Below are 17,210 nucleotides of genomic sequence, written 5' to 3'. Positions count from 1 at the left end.
TACCACAAAGCCTGAGATAAACTATAACATAAGGATAATTCAGGCGAAAGGATATGGCTGGAAATTTGCCAAAAAACAAGCACTTCCGTTACAAAAACACTCTTCCACACTTACACACACTCACTGGCCTTAGACCATAAGCAGTTTCCCCCCCCCCCAAAAAAAAAAGGCAAAAGGGGTTACACATTAATGTCTACAGTTCTAAGGCGAGATGTATCAATTCTGTTTTTTTGTTCGTGGTCTTTAGTCAAATATTTCTCTTGCTTGTATTTTTATCTATTCTTTGCTAGGCTAGAAAAATCCTTGCTCAGTTTTGGAGTTTCTTTGGCCGGGCCTTACTCATTGGTAATTAGAAATAAAAAAAAAAAAGAGATTTGAAATATTTGTGGTTGCTCCTACGCATGTTTAGATAGCAGCAGCTGCAGCAAGTACTGTTAACCAATACTAAGACACAATTTCTTTGAATTCTCTCAGTTACACACAAGTACAGATGCACTGCAAATGAGTACATGTGGTGTTTGGTGTTTCTCAAGGATATCTGTGCTCTCCTAAGTCACAAAACACATATTCATTAAAGCAGTAGAGGGGAGTGAAAGCGTGGCAAGGGGCAAGGGATTGTAGCTAAGGCAAGGGGAATATAAGAAAATTTGAGAGAACTCTTTTGAGATGTATATTTTATATATTCAATTTGTAAAGCTTGAGTAGGAGAAGTTAGGGGTTGTGATTACACTCTATGCTACTTATTCAGTTGGAGGGGGTGTTAATAAGAAGCCGGCTGCTAGATCCCCCCTCCCCCTTCATGGTGACTGCTGCTGCCTAAAAAAGCAGGTTAAGATGTTCACTTATTCCAATTGATTCACTGTTTTTTCGTTTCTCATACACATCAGTTGGGCTTGCTTACCAGGATATCTCAAATTTTTTTACATCTTGTGTTTTCGTTTGCTGCTTTTTGGTCTGTCTTATAAATCGTTTGTTCTTTGGAGAATCTTTAACATTTTCTGGCTTAACATCATCGTTTTGCTCATTGACGTCGTTGTATTCGTTGTTTCACTGTGCCGGTGGTGGTCTGGTTTGTGGTTGAACAAAATTTTTGCAATCGGCGGTTTTTTGGTGGAGTATCAAAAACTTATTAACAAAGTTTAAACACAAATTTTTTTTACAACTTTTTGCTTTTTTTTTGTTTGGCTATGATTCTGTTTGTTTGAAGTTGCATCGAAAGGAAATTTTGTTAAGAAACCAAAGTGTAAGGAGTTTTGCCGTTCCAAAAATAAACAATTTTGTTATTGCCCAATTAAACAAAAATCGCGTAGTCTCCTTTTTTTTGTTGGTAGTTAGGCCAAAAAACACAAAAATACAGAATAATAGGCTATTTTGTTTATAAAATTTTTGCTAGTTTTTGGTGATGGTTTTTGTTGCTGTTTTTTTTTTGGAGTGAAAAAATAACCGAAAATAAAAATTTTTATGTAACGTCGACGTTGATGTTAAGTTTTGTACTAATCGCCTGACGTATGGCAAAAAAATCATTTGGCAGAGCAAACGCATAGGCCGCGCAAAACCCCGCTTTTTTCCCGTCGTTTTGTCGTGGCCGTGGCCATATATCGCCTTTTTTCGTGCACTTTCATATGGAGCTAGCTGCTGGCCTGCTCCACGACCAGTGCTGATGTTAGGGGGCAACAATATGTGCATATGGAGGGTGTGTTTGTGTGATGCATGGGGAGCTGTGTGTATGGCACATCACATCCGTATTAACGCGAAAAAATCCACGTACAACACAAAATTTGCAATGTGTGCTGTGTTTTAGGCCTAAAGAGTAACAGGAATGCACCCATGCCATTGTCATAGCCCCCCACACCATATAATATCGAGACCATCGCCATCACCATCATAGTCATTGGCATTGCATTGCACATTCAGCCTAAGCTCCTGCAGGCTTTCATACATGCAGAGCACTCAGTTAGATGGGATACTCGCCGCATTTTGCTTTGCCTTGGCATGAGTGCCTGTTGGCTGACTTGCTTGTGGCACAACATTTTCGATGGTGGTAGTGGAGATGTGCAATCGAAATGTGCTTAGCTAAGGTTAGGATAGCACATTTCTAGCCAACTCTATGTGTGTGTAAGTGTGTGTGTGTTGGGGTTTGTGAGGGCAGCCTGAGTAGTATGGGTTTAATGACTTTTCAACTCTGCCATATACAAGCATATGTGTGTGTGTGTGTGTGCGTGTGTCTATTTGTGGGATGTTGTGTAGATAGCTTTAACAGTGACCAGGCTAAACGTATGCATTATCTATCCAACTTGGGGAAGAGCAACACCAACCTCGGCAGCAGCAACAACAGCAGAGTAACAAATTTGGTACCCCATTTCCTAGTTTTAGAGCACAACTCAAATGCGTTGCTTTCTCTTGCACTCTCTGGGCATTAGTGCGCATTTTCAAATCAAGAGACAGCACTCACTCACTAATACATCAAACTCAAGTGAGCTCTCTCCTCCAGCCCCACCACAAACTATGCACTCTTTGCCCTTTTCGGAATTCTTAAAAACATTTTGGCTGTGCTAAAACATGCTGCAATAGAAATTTTGCAAAATGGGCATCACACTTCCCCCTGTCTTTGCCAATTTTTTTGCTTTTATTTAAGTGCCAGAGGAATGGCGAATTGGAAAGTGGGGGGTTTCATAAAAAGCAAGGGGAACATAGATGTCTCTCTGCCAGCCATATACAAAATGTTAAGGCTTAGCTGAGACTTGTGTTTTGTGGCTCTCATTTGCCACTCAGTGTAGTATTTTGAATTCATTAAGTCTTGATGTCTAGGAGTGGGAAGAGTAAGTTTTGCTAAGATACCTTGGGAGAGATCTTTTAAGACTTGTTAAGCCAGTTGTTGTTTTATAAATTTTAATATTAAGATCTTGATAATTCATCAAAGATACTTTCAAAATTTTATTATAGTCTAAAATACAAAATGGTGTAACTAATATTTTCTTATAAAATGGTAATTATTTAAACACTGATCCTAAAAATAATATTCAAACTGGTTGTATTAAACTATACAAATTTTTACTAGGTTTTATATTTTTCAAATTAGATTGTTGCTAGAATTCATTTCCTGGAAGAAATATATAATATTTTATATTTAATATTTATATTTTAATATTTTTTTAGAACAATGCAAAAGAAGAAAATGAGCCCACCTTTTCATTCAGTATTCAGTGCGTGTACATATGGATTCCCCTTACCCGAAGTATGCAACAGCCAATAAAATATTCGCCAGAACTATAATCGACCTAAGAGCGTTGCTGTTAAAGATTTGGGTTTTTACCAAAAACAAAACCTCAATGGATATAAAATATGATGATTTCGAAAATTGTGTACTCAATTTGATAGTTTTTCTTAAAAAGTGTGTTAGTTTGCAGTTAATTGGGCATAACTCAAATGGAGGGAGGATATGACCCACGATCGGTTTATATGGCAGCTATATCAAAACATAGACCGATTTAGTTCATTTGCAATCCTAACCGACCTACACTAATAAGAAGTATTTGTGCAAAATTCCAATCGCTTAGCTTTACTCCTTCGAAAGTTTGCGTGCTTTCTACAGGCAGACGGACGGACATAACTAAATCGACTTAAAATGTCATGAAAGTCAACAAATATACACTTTATGAGATCTTAGACTCATATTTCGGGGTTTTACAAACGAAATGACGAAATTGGTATACCCCCATCCCATGGTGGAGGGTATAAAAAGGAGTTTTTTTTTAATGTAAATCGTGGGATAGGCTTATATGGCGAATCGGATATATGGCGATTATATGGGGGATATTCGACATAGATGGCGCTGTCCACCTACACAATAACTCACTGTTTGAAACTTCTTGAATAGGGATGAAAATTCCTCTTTTTATAAGCTTTAGACGTTTAATCGGAAGAATGGTCTTATCGTTCATATTTGAACATAATCTGCTAAAGAAAAACCATCTGTAACAAATTGCAGTTCAATTGTTTCATCTTTACAGACTTACAGCAGTTTTGTAAACAGACGGACAATGAGGCAGATACGAGAACGTCATTATATTCCCTTAGATCTTTCCGACTCTTTAAAATATATAAAGGTGTGATTTTTATGAGTAAAAGTTTTTGAGGTGGAAGCATTGGTTGATAATTTTGTACAAACATCATTTGTAAAAGTGTTCACTATACTCTGCCATTTTATCATATAAGTTTTTGAAATCGATTATCAAAATTCGTGCTCTGTGACGGTAGTTCTATGGATATCCACTGTTATATCAAAATAACATGGAGGCCACCGTAGCGTAGAGGTTAGCATGTCCGCCTTTTACGCTGAACGCCTGGGTTCGAATCCTGGCGATACTTCTCTCATATCAGAGAGTGCAGCCCGACTAAAGTTAAGCTCAATGAGAAAGGACATCCCTTTTTTAAAACGAGTCCGAACGGCGTCGCTATGCGACCACAAGTTTTGATATGGCAGCATACCTCACAAATCTGGCAGGCATTAGTAAGGGCATAGGACGCCCCGGTAGCCGAGTTGGTAGCGTGCTGGAATTACCAGTGCAGGGGTCGTACGTTCTATTCCCGCCAGAAGCCTTGGTCTGTCGCTACATTGGAATCACAATGGACTTAAAATTGTCTAAGTGAGTCTGTAAACGACTGCCACTCTTACCTAACCTAACCTAGTAATTTTCTCATAAGCGTTCGGCATCCTATGCGGACATGGTAACCCATGCGCTAAGATGGCCTCCTGCGCGGATGATTACCTAGGGAAATTAACTCACAATCATCGCATCATTAAAAATATCATCTGATGTTCTCTCAGGGTTTTGAACCCATGCTTTCTGCGTCAAAGGCGGACTTGCTTACCTCTGAGTTATGGTGTGGCCTTCTACCACCAACGGCAGTGGAGCAAAATTGGACCTTACCAATGCACCAATGGCAAAGACTAATTTGTCGATTCCAAACAAAATTTTTAATATAAGATGCAAATTTTAGTGTTTTATTACATCAAGAAAATGCTTAAATAAGGAGGGCACCGTAGCGCAGGGGCATGTCTGCCTTTGACCCTGAACACCTGGGTTCAAATCCTGGCGAGAACATCAGAAAAAATTTTCATCTGTGATTTTCCCCTTACTAATGCTGGCGACATTTGTGAGGTACTATGCCATGTAAAAACTTCTCTCAAAAGAGATGTCGCACTGCGCAATGCCGTTCGGACTCGTCTATAAAAAGAAAGTACCTTGCCATTGAGTTTAAAATTGGAATAGAACTGTACTCAGTGATATATGAGAAATGTGCCCCTATTCCCGAGTGGAATGTTCATGGCCAAAATTTGCAAATTAGCAAACAAGATCCAAAGGCTTGTTTTTAAAATGCGCAACTTCTATCTTTTTCCTTTTAATGCCAAAAGCGAAATACAAAATTCGATGCAGGATAACATACCGCACCAAGACGTCCAAAATTGGAAAGTTACTTTCAAGGGGAACCATTTAAGAATTTTAGAATGAAATTTTTACCTAAGTTAACCATGAATTATGCTTTGACACCACTTCAGTTGCAGTGGTGACATACGCTGATTGACTCAGAACTGCTTACTGATTTAATCAAGTTATGTCCGTTTGTGAGTATGTCCGTCGGCTCGTATTTTTTTCCGATCGTTAATAATTGTCCCTCATATCAATTTTTTGATCATAGAAACAACGCAATAGACCTAGAAATTTGGTTTAAATTTATTTTTCATATTGATTTGGAGTGAACCTCTGATCGCCGTAGGGCAACTACAGAAATGTGTTCACAAGCTACTCCAATGTTGATGCGGAAAACTGTTGTTGAAGCTCTTGCCTGAATACAAACTCATGTACTGGAAACAATCGAGCATGGACAAGTTTTTCGGATGTTTTCGCCGCGGTTGGAACTCACGCGGTCATCATCATAGACGGACATGCTTGCCTCTGCGTTACGGTAACCTCGGTGGGAAATTTCCCAGATGACTAACTCTTGGTAACATTTCAACTGTTCTTTGGAAGGACAGATATTACTTTCCCATTGTGCATTGTTAGCTGCTAATTTTAATATAATAAAGAAAAACAAGTAAAAGCGTGCTAAGTTCGGCCGGGCCAAGTTTTGAGAACCTACCACCATGGATTTTGCTAAAGATGTATACAAAATAAATAAAGTTGTAGGGATTAACTTATTCTACTTGCTGATCTTTATCACGTTATAGACTGGTTTTGGCACAGTAGTTGGAAGTCATAACGAAACACTGCATGAAAAATTTCAACCAAATCGGGCAAAAATTGCGGATTCCAGAGGTTCCAGAATTCAAATGGGGAGATCGGTTTATACAGGAGCTATATCAGGTTATAGACCGACTTGGATCGAACTTGGCACAGTAGTTGAAAGTCATAACGAAACACTGCATGCAAAATTTCAGCCAAATCGGAAAAAAATTGCGACTTGTAAGGCACAGAAAGTGAAAACGGGAGATCGGTTTATATGAGAGCTATACCACGTTATAGACACATTTGAATTGTACTTGTTAGAAGTCATAAAAGAACACCACGTACAAAATTTCAGCTAAATCGGACTGAAATTGCGGCTTCCGGGGACTCAAGAAGTCAAATCGGGAGATCTGTTTATAAGGGAGCTACATATAAATCTGAACCGATATGGCCCATTTGCAAATCTCAACGACCTACATAAATATTAGGTATCTGTGCACAATTTCAAGCGGATAGCTTTATGCGTTCGACCTCAATCGTGATTTCGACAGACGCAGGGACGGACATGGCTAGATCGTAGAGCACGACGAGGGGTCTTGTACGAATATTTCGTGCTGTTACAAACGGAATGACTAGATAAGTACATCCCCATTCTATGGACCTGGGTATAAAAAATAGGTTGTGCAAAGGCTACCATGGTGTATAAGCTGTCGCGCTGATCAACTGGATTCAAATCCTTTCGAGTATATCATTAACAATATTCAGAGGTGGTTAACTTGTTTTTTTTTCAAATGCTGGCGTTAATTGTAAGTCTTTCAACTCGTTAAAATTACTCTTCAAAGAAGGTACTGTTTACGGCAAGTCGCACTAGACAACTGGAGAGAACATTGAACAAACAAATGACCATAACTTTAATGTATTCGGTAGAGCATCGCATATGTTAGGAGGGTTTGAAATTTAGCCATGAACCTTCCCAAAATGGCCATGATCATAGAGATCAGAAGCAGTACTTAAACAAATCTAGAATAATTATAAGAAATCCTTTTTTAATTTAAAAAAAAAATATTTTTATTTCAATTATAAAAAGTTTTATTGAAAAATGTCGCAATGTGCGTTTTAAACTGTATTTATGCGCGTCCCTTGAAGACAAGATAGGGTCAATAACTGCAGGAAATGTTGTAGACAAAATCATCAGTGGTATTGACTACTGGATCGCAGTAGCAAGATACTGCGAAGACGTACTAAGACGAAAAAAAAAAATTATCTCAAAGAGGCATAAGTGCTCTCATCATTGGCAGCTTGGACGCAAGCGATGAAATAAATGAAGGTGTAAGAACCGATTTGAAAGACATTATCCAGGAAACTGCATAATGTTCTTCTGAAAAGTGAAAATAGTTTTCTGCTACTTATAAAATTTTTACAAAAAGTTTTTGAGCTTACTCAAGACCAACTAAGGGCCTTTATCTGTTAGACGCGAAAGTCGGACAATGACATCGTAAATGCTCCAACGTCTCATCATCCTCCCACATGCCCTACACATGCCATCACTTATCGCACCGATTTTACATTAGTGAGCTCGTAGTCCTATGTGTCCCGTTATGGTACAGTATAGCTCTCGGCATCATAAGGAGATCAATTTCCGCACCAGAATTATTGCAAGAGCTACCAATGCTTCCAGAAAAAGTCACAGTTTGGTGCGGTTTATGGGCTGGTGGCATCATTGGACCGTACTTCTTCAAAGATGATGTGAATCGTAACGTAACTGTGAATGGTGAGCGCTACCGTTTGATCATTTCCAACTGTTTTTTGCCCAAAATGCATGAGCTTGACTTGCATGACATGTGGGTTCAACAATTCGGTGCCAAATGCCACATAGCATGCGTAACAATGGACTTATTAAGAGGCGAGTTCGTTGAACATTTTCTTTCACGTTCGGCACCGGTAAAGATTTCATGATTTTTTTTTTTTTTAATTTATGTCCCTTTATATGTATTTGCCAACCCAAGGACCACGGCTGTCCCAATGCATCAAATTTGCCCACAAACATTCCATTCTGGAACTGGTGGAAACGTCTTACATTTCAATGTATGCTGCCCGTTGCAAGGTAAAGCTCAATAATGAGGGACGTCCTATGACGCTCAAACCCAAGGTTCAGTTCCCGGCGTGAACATCAGAAAAAAATGGCTAAGACATAATGGCATAATGACGAGTGGCATAAATATCTTCTCAGACAGCCAGGCAGCCCCAGGTACCCCTGTGGTAAATGCCAGCCAAAAATAACTGATCTTGAACTCTTAGACAACAAAAAGAAGTATCCAGCCATGTTAAAACTACTCTAGGAAGTAGAGTCGCTAACCTGTACGCCGTTCAGACTCGTTATAAAAAGGTGGCCCCATATCATTGAGGTATAAGTTTAATAGGACTGCACTCATTCATATGAGAGAAGTATCCCCTGTTCCTTAATGAAATATTCATGAGAAAAATATGTATGTATGATAAGGACCTCCTTCTTATAGCCGAGTCAGAACGGCGTGCCGCAGTGCAATGCCTCTTTGAGGAAAAGTTATATGGTATGGCAGTCATATACCATTTTTCAAATGGCACAGTACCTAACAAATGTTGCCATCATTAGGAGAACATGAGCACATCAGATTTATTTTTGGGTTTCTCACCAGTATTTAAACCCAGGCGTACAGCGTAAATGGCGGATATGCTAACTTCTATAACACAATCGCCACGGCCGTGATAATAGAAAACACAGTGCAAAATTTAAGGAACAATGGTTGCTTAATGCGCCGACAAATTATTTAGAAGGAAAATTGACCGATGCATATATATGGGAGCTATATATAAATGTAAATGGGTTTCTTAGAAATTCACCAGTAAGAAAAAAATGTCGGTTCAAATTATGTAATGATGGGTTAATGAATAATGAACAAATGTATATGAGTTATATTCATATTCAAATGTCTGTAATAAATTTGGAGATAATCGGCTGAAAATTGCGATCTGTACTTTGTACACAAGTTAACTTGGACAGACAGATAAGCACACAGCCGTCTGTGTGTTTTGACTCAATCGATTCAGAAAGTGTTTCTGATCGCTCCATGAACTTATCAATGGATCTATCTGTCTTTCTTCTAGGTGTTACACACAAATTCATTATGTTATAATACCCGGCAACATACTAGTGGTGTGGATCTACTACACTGATGGAAAAAGGACGGTACTTTGCCAATACCAGCTGGTATTATTTTATTCGCGTTTTTGGCGAATAACTATATTAACATTTGTTATCAATTTAATACCATTTGGTGTCAATTTAATACAATTTGGTGTTAATCTAATACCATTTGGTATCAATTTAATACCATTTGATATCAATTTAATACCATTTGGTATTAATTTATTACCATTTGGTATAAATTTATTACTAGACGACGGAGGCTATTAAGAATTGATGGCGTCAAATTGGTATCGCTGTCCCCCGGTGTTGTCAGGTTTGTTTTAAAAATATTGACCCGATTATAAAAATTTTGTTGTAATATTAAAAAAATGTTCTAACCCGATTTGTGTTCGTAAAAACGTGCTCAAATACTTGACAGCGGTGAATATGGAAATAATACAAAACTAAAATTGGTACTATAAAGCTAGTACCAAACGGTACTACTCATTATATATTTCTTCTATACTATGTGGTATTGCTTTGTTACCATGCGGTGTGGCTTTACTATTAATACCGTATGACATTAAAATGAACATGTTTGGTATTAACTTTTCTCTGGGGGTAAGTTAAAAATTGTTTCAAAGCAAAAATAATGTTAGCTATTATCTTAATATTTAAAAAATTTACCAATAGCATATTTTTTTTTTTTCTTTGTCTTCGAGTCGAGGAGGAGAGGTTGATAATTGAGTCTTGAAGAAAAGAAATTGCCAGTTCCTTAGACAAGGCAGGACACATGTCACCCCACTGGTGGACGCGTTTCGATAATTGGATTTCATTATCTCATCGGCACCATCGTGAACTATGTCCGTCCGTCTGACCGGCCTACAGTTCACAGCCTGTTGGTCGTAGTACTTATAGTTGAGATCATAAGCACAAATTCTATGTGAAATTTCAACTACTACTACCGAACTGTTCGCTGTATGCTTTTTCACTGAGCAATATCTCTTCAAACGGACTCTATGGCTTTTTCGTTCATTTTATTCCCTTGTCAACATGGCAAGCTCCGCCTGCCGACATCAACATAACCATGTGGTGGATTTTGTTTTGGAGACGAGCTTTTCGTCTTCCATTTAGAAACAACAACATTGATAGCTGTTTTTCTAAGATCCCCGTGCTCAGGGTGTACTATCATCTTTTTCATCTGTTTGGCTTTTAACCGCCGGTCATGCGAGTCAATTTTTTGTTTCATTGTCTTTCAAGTCGAGTTTAATGACCTAGCGAATGCAACATCCAAAGGAGAGATGGATAATTGAGTCTTGAAGAAAAGAAATTGCCAGTTCCTCAGACAAGGCATTTTATGCTTTATTGTAGGCTATCCTAGGTTAAAATTCTACATTTCAAACAAATTCCTACTATCCCCATCTACTTTGTGGTAAAAAATTAAAAAAAAACTCAAATAAATTAGGCATAAAACAGTTGTGAAGCTTTCTTTTGTATATAAAAATCCTTATAACTTTGAAAGACGTAATCGATTGTACTAGTAGTAGATAGGAGCAGTAGGAATGAATGAAACTCCAAACATAAAAATATAACTTGTCATCATTATGGTTTTATAAGTCATATTCTATAGCTACAATGCAAATTGCAAATTTTGCCTATGAACATTCCACTAAGAATTAGGGGCAAACTTCTCACATATCAATGAGTGCAGTCCGATTCAAGTTTAAGCTCAATAATAAGGGCCTCCTTTTTATAGCCAAATCGGAACGGCATGCCGCAGTACGACACCTCTTTGGAGAGAAGTTTTTACATGGCATAGTACCTCACAAATGTTGCCAGCATTAGGAGGGGAAAACCACCGCTGAAAATTTTTTCTGATGGTCTCGCCAGATTCGAACCCAGGCGTTCAGCGTCATAGGCGGACATGCTAACCTCTACGCTACGGTGGCCTCCAATATTGTTTTTGATTACAAATCATACTAAAATTTTCATTTCCATTGCTATGTTCTTAGAGAGATTCCTACTGTCCCCATCTACTAGATGGGGACAGTTGTGCCATAAAACCGCATTTAGGTTAGTAAATTTTTAACTTTAATTAATTTAAGAAAGCAACGAAGTAAAATACACTTTTGCCCTAAAACATCACTGAAATCCTTTGTTAGTAGAATGGGACAGTAGGATATTAGGGTGGGTTGATTTTTTTTTTAATCGTTTAGCAAAAATGTGAAATTCATATAATTCTAAAAAAAATCTCCATAGAAACCATGTATCTAAAATAAAATGCTAAGTTGACATCTCGATTGGAAAATATATATATATATATGCCCGCCTTTGCCAAAAAAAAAAAAAAAAAAAATATAGTCCGATTTGGGCCACAAGAAAAAAATTGGGAGATCGATTTATATGGGAGCTGTATCAAGTTATAGATCGATTCAGACCATGGGAGAACCGTTGTACAAATGGCAGCTATATCAGGTTATGTACCGATTTGCGCCATTCTTATCACAGTTTTTGGAAGTCCTATCAAAACACCTCATGCAAAATTTTAGCCAAATCAGATAAGAATTGCGCCTTCTAAAAGCTCTAGAAGTCAAGACCCAAGATCGGTTTATATGGCACCAATACCAGGTTATGAACCGATTTGGACCATATTTCGCACAAATGTTGGAAGTAATATCAAAACACAACGTGCAAAATTTCAAATCGGACGAGAATTGCGCCCTCTAGAGGCTAAAGAAGTTAAGACCCAAGATCGGTTTATATGGCAGCTATATCGAAACATGGACCGATTTGGCCCATTTAAAATCCCAACCGACCTACACTAATAAGAAGTATTTGTGCAACATTTCAAGCGGCTAGCTTTACTCCTGCAAAAGTTAGCGTGCTTTCAACAGACAGACGGACGGACAGACGGACGGACAGACCGTACGTCTGTCCGGACATGGCTAGTTCGACTTAAAATGTCACAACGATCAAGACTATATATACTTTATGGGGTCTTAGAAGCATATTTCGAGGTGTTACAAACAGAATGACGAATTTGGTATGCCCCACATCTTATGGTGAAGGGGATAAAAAGAAATTCCAGAAATAATAGCTTTTTCCAAGTCGAGAGTCGCGGATTAGGGTTCGATTTTAGATTCATGGTTTCTTCGTAAAATGTTCTAAGAGTTTTATGTAGATTACGCTGCTATATGATTTTTATTATTTTTTTTTTTCATCCATACAAATCAACCCGCCCTAATATACAAATCCAAATTGAAAATTGAAAATACCCAGCAATACAGTGTTATAAGCCAAAATCTATAGGAAATTTTGATGCAAAACTTCTTTTTATCGATAAGAACTAATAGTAGATGGTGACAGTAGGAACGTAGACATTAAAAAGCATGTTAATAAGAAACAGGGGCAAACATTGTGATGTTTTATTAAGCAATCCCATAATAGGTATAGTGCTCAGCTTAACGAAACTTGGGTCTGTTCTCATTAGGTGGTTTATCCTGCCAGCCACTATAATCTTATCTAAATATATCAATGAATTTTGTAAATGTCCATGTCGCAATACCACCCTAGGGTTTTCTTTAAGTTCTTTTACTATATTTTTTTTTGTGATTTTGGAAAAAATGTCAATATTCATACAGGGTGGCTGATGAAAGCCGCTACCAAAAAAAAAATGTAATAACTTTTTTTCTATTTAATAATAATAATTTAATAATTAATTTAATTAATTAATTAATTAATTTAATTAATAATAATTTAATAATTAATTTAATAATTTAATTTAACATGAATAAAAGAAAAATGTATTCCATACACCGAAAAAAAAATGTAGCAATATTCATCATTGTAGCAATATTCATCAGCCACCCTGTATATACAAAAAAATATAAAACTTAAGCAAATTTCATATACAAATAAATGTTTTTTTTTTGTATTCACCTACAGGACAATTTACTGATGTTATTTATCCATTATATTTAGCATTTGATGATGTTTTAGTTGTGTTGTCATTGACGTTTTTGATGCACCGTCGTCTGCGTTAGCCCTGCTGAAGTCCTTGACGTCGTCGTTCTTGTAGGTGGCCCAGGCGACATACGCTGCAATTTGCTTGCTGTTTGGAATGCTTATGGTTTGTAATGTTAACAATTGCCCAACAAAAGCAAATGTAACAACAGCATATATGTTAATGTTGTTATTGTTGTTGTGGTTGTTGTAGTTGTTTAACTTTGAGGTGATTTCTTGAGGTAATTTACAAAATTTACATGTGTGGCCAATATAGTGATTTGAGGTATTGAAAACTAAATGTTTGTTACTATTTACTTGGGCTTCTATACAAATGGGCATTATTTACTTAAGAAACCAGAAGTTGTAAGGTTTTTGTGGGCCACAGTTTTAAAATGAGGAGGCAAACAAAACCATACATATTAGGTGATTTTACGAAAACAAAACGTCGGGGGGGTCGTCGTCGCCGTTTGTTTAGAAATTGTTTTTGTTTTGTTAAATCTCTTTTTCAAACACAACAAAGCGGAAACACAAAAGTCATAGCATACTTTGGGGGTTTAGAGAAAAATGTCTTATAATCTGGGATATATCTTAAGAGGAGTTTTTTTTTTTTTTTTTGGTTTCTTTTTGTTTTTTTATTATTTAGGTTGTAAAACTTTTGAGATCTTAATATTTACGACGACGACGCCCTTCAAGAGTTTAAACAAATTTTGTTTGATTTTTTTCAACTTTTTTCTCTAGATTGTTGCAAGTTTTGTTATATTTTTGAAGAATTTTTGTTTTGTTTTGTCGCTTGTATTGCCTTTCGCCCTTTTCTTATTTTTGTTATGAATTTTAGAATTTTTTGTTTGTTCTCTTTTAAGAAAATAAAGCTTTCTTTCTTTTAAATCTCCTTTTTTTCCAAATAATTTATGAGCGAATCCTTTTTATTTTATTTTTAATACTTTTTAAAATTGTTTTCCTTGGAGCTGGCTTTAAATAGGGGAAGAAAAAAATTTTTTTTATTTAGTTCGATTTCATTAATATTTTTTTTTTGTCAAAAATCTTTCTTTGTGGGGGGATCACTTTGTATTCACCAACACTGCTTTATGATTTTATTTTATTCACACACACACACACTTTAGCATTATTTGGGTTTGCTTATAGTTATGGGTTACAGTGTATGTGTTTGTGTTTTATTATTATTATTTTTTTTTTGTGTGTATAGAATTATAAAATGCATTTCATTTTATTTTTGATTTCATTTTAACTCAAATTTATATTTTTGCACTCTTCTATACACATTCAAATATTTTATTGTTGTTGTTGTTGTTGCACTTGCACTTTATTAAAGCTTAGATGATGGTGATGATGATGTTGATAATGGTTATAATAGAAAAGAAGGAGTAAGGTTTGCATTTATATGTATATATATATAAATATATTATATATATATATATATATACTATACACACATATATATATATATATATATATATATATATATATTATATATACACATAGAAATGTGTATATACTATATATATATATATATATATTATAATATATTTAGAGTATTTGTGTTTTTGTAATATTTAGTTGAGTCCTTTCTCCTTATTTTTATTTGCCATTTGATGTGTGTGTTTTTTTTTGTTGGTTGGCTGGCTGGTCGGGTTGGCGTTTGGTTTTTAGAGTTTTGTGTTTTCTAAAAAGTTTCGGTTGGGCCAGAGTGCGGTATGTTGTGGCGTGGCGTGTTGCGTTACGTTACTTTTTACCGTGAGTATAAAAAAGCAATGTTGTACTCAAAAGACGTCCAAAAGCCGTATGCCAACAAATTCCGGGACATTGAATGCGTTCGGCGTTTTTCCATGGTTTTCGTTTCGATGATGATGGAAAACTTCAAACTCGTTTGGGTCGTTTTGAAACAAACAAAGCAAAAAAAAAAAAGAAAGAAAATACAACACTCACACACAAACCCAGAGCACATAGCAGGCCATTGGAAGAAATGTGTGCACGATTGTCGCTGCCATATATGCACATGCTGTGTGTGGCTCATGATGACGATGACCACCATCAACGGTGCTAGGACTGAATGTTGATGCTGATGATGATGGCGGTGTTGCACTGGCCACCTTACACTTGGCATATAGTGGCGGCGATGTCCTTCCCCTGCCCTGTAAATAAAGCAAAGGCTGAGGCTTGGTTGGCTGCAATATCAACGGCGTCGTCATCGGCAACGCCGCGTTAAAGTTTTTTCGGCCATCAAATACGCGCGCGAAAAACTGGCAACAAATGCTTGAGAATAGCCCCCCATCGCCCTAACAGCGGCCCTAAATCCATGGGTTATGTTATTCTTAGCAATGGCTGCTGCTGCCGCTGCGAAGTTGCAGGCCTTGCCGTTTGCTGTTGTTTTTGTTTGTTCATCATACAAATGCATTCCTTTAAGTTCTAGGCCTATGTAAAATAATCCTCACCCACACACACACAAGTCCACATACGCATAGACGCTTTCGCACTCTTACACACATTTATTGAAAGCCTATGCATTGATTTAGGAGTAGTTCATGCCAGCCTCTTCCTCAGCCCCTTAAACTATGCGTTTCTTCATTTGCTTGCATATGATCCTTATGAACGCATTTCCAGTTCACGCAAAAAATCGCCTTCCTCACACTTGCTGTAACAAGTAAACAGACACACACGAACCCCTTTGGTGAGGCTATGAACCTCCTGATGCTGCATCGACCAAAACCCAACTGCCCTTTTGCTGGCGCCTCATCAAGTATTTGGCGGAAAAAACTCTACTCAAAATCCCTACATACACACACACAGCCACCCATAGATGGACAACTCTCCCAAGCGTACTGAAGGGCCAGCAAAGTGCAGCATCAATGTTTACCCATGCTTTCCTCAACCAACAGCAAAGGCATTATTTCTTTTAAGTCCCCCCCCCCCCCATACACAACTCCCTGCAAAAGAACCGAAACCTCGCTCTCTCTCTCTGCCTCTCTCCCTTAACTCATACTCTGAATATGCGTTTCGTATACATATAAACAACTTCCATGCAGTTTCTTTTCAGGCCTATACAGTCTTGACTCATACTCCTTGGAGTAGGCCTGGATTTGGTATATTTTGAACCACCTAAAAATAGGCAATGCTTAATGCAATTTATAGACCCACACTCAGACTCACACGCACACTTTTCTCATCTTGTTGTTTATTTATACATAAGAATTGCATTCACTCTCACTCGCCCATGTTACTGGCTGGCTTTCGCTCTTTCTCTGTCACTGCCTCTCTTTCTGTTGCTTCTATGGTGCACTTTTTTGCAGAGTTTCTAACAAAAATGTTGAAAAGAGACAAAATACAAAAAGTCTATGCAAAAATGCAACAAAAATTGCATTCAACTGACCATATATATAAACGAAACACATACGCATTGCTTTGTTTGGCCCTGCTCCAAGACGAGGAGAGCCTCCTCTGCCTCTGCCTCTACCTCATGGGTGCCAGCTCACTCACATAAATGCATTCTTTGGTAGGCAAAAAAAAGCCGGTTGCATACTTTTAGGCTATATGCGAGCCATAAAGTGCATAAAAACCGCTCGCTCTCTAGGTGGCGCTCTTTTTTTCGCTGCAGCCTTCTCCCTTTGCCAAAAAACCCACTTGTATGAATTGTTTTTCATGCATTTTTGGCTCTCTGTTTTTGCCACAGAGCCTCTCACTATATGTGCCTCCTTGTTCGACGGCAGCCCGAGGGGGCGGGGAGGGTGGTGGGCAGGGAATTCTGTGTTATCTTTAGCTATACCCCTGCCCTCAGACAACCCGGCACTTAGCTCCAT

The 17,210-nt window shown here is 37.5% G+C and overlaps 1 protein-coding gene across 4 annotated transcripts in view; it reads right to left on the bottom strand.

The window, feature by feature from the left end:
* Window positions 1-17,210, bottom strand: part of LOC106080393 (homeobox protein prospero) — a 237,675-nt gene that overhangs the window by 208,702 nt on the left and 11,763 nt on the right. The window contains exons 1-2 of one of the 4 annotated variants that reach the window (XM_059361342.1): window positions 15,901-16,083; window positions 13,337-14,367 (exon numbers count right to left, since the gene is read on the bottom strand). The exons of 1 other annotated variant lie outside the window; for it this stretch is intronic. The gene's annotated coding sequence lies outside the window, so the exon portion shown is untranslated. Of the gene's footprint in view, window positions 1-901; window positions 961-13,336; window positions 14,368-15,900; window positions 16,084-17,210 lie in introns of those variants that run through there. 2 more of the 4 variants (XM_059361346.1, XM_059361344.1) reach the window with 2 other exon arrangements.

The sequence above is a fragment of the Stomoxys calcitrans genome, chromosome 2 (genome assembly GCF_963082655.1).
Source record: "Stomoxys calcitrans chromosome 2, idStoCalc2.1, whole genome shotgun sequence".
In the NCBI taxonomy this organism is placed as follows: domain Eukaryota; kingdom Metazoa; phylum Arthropoda; class Insecta; order Diptera; family Muscidae; genus Stomoxys; species Stomoxys calcitrans.
This window is presented reverse-complemented; position numbering and strand designations above follow the sequence as displayed.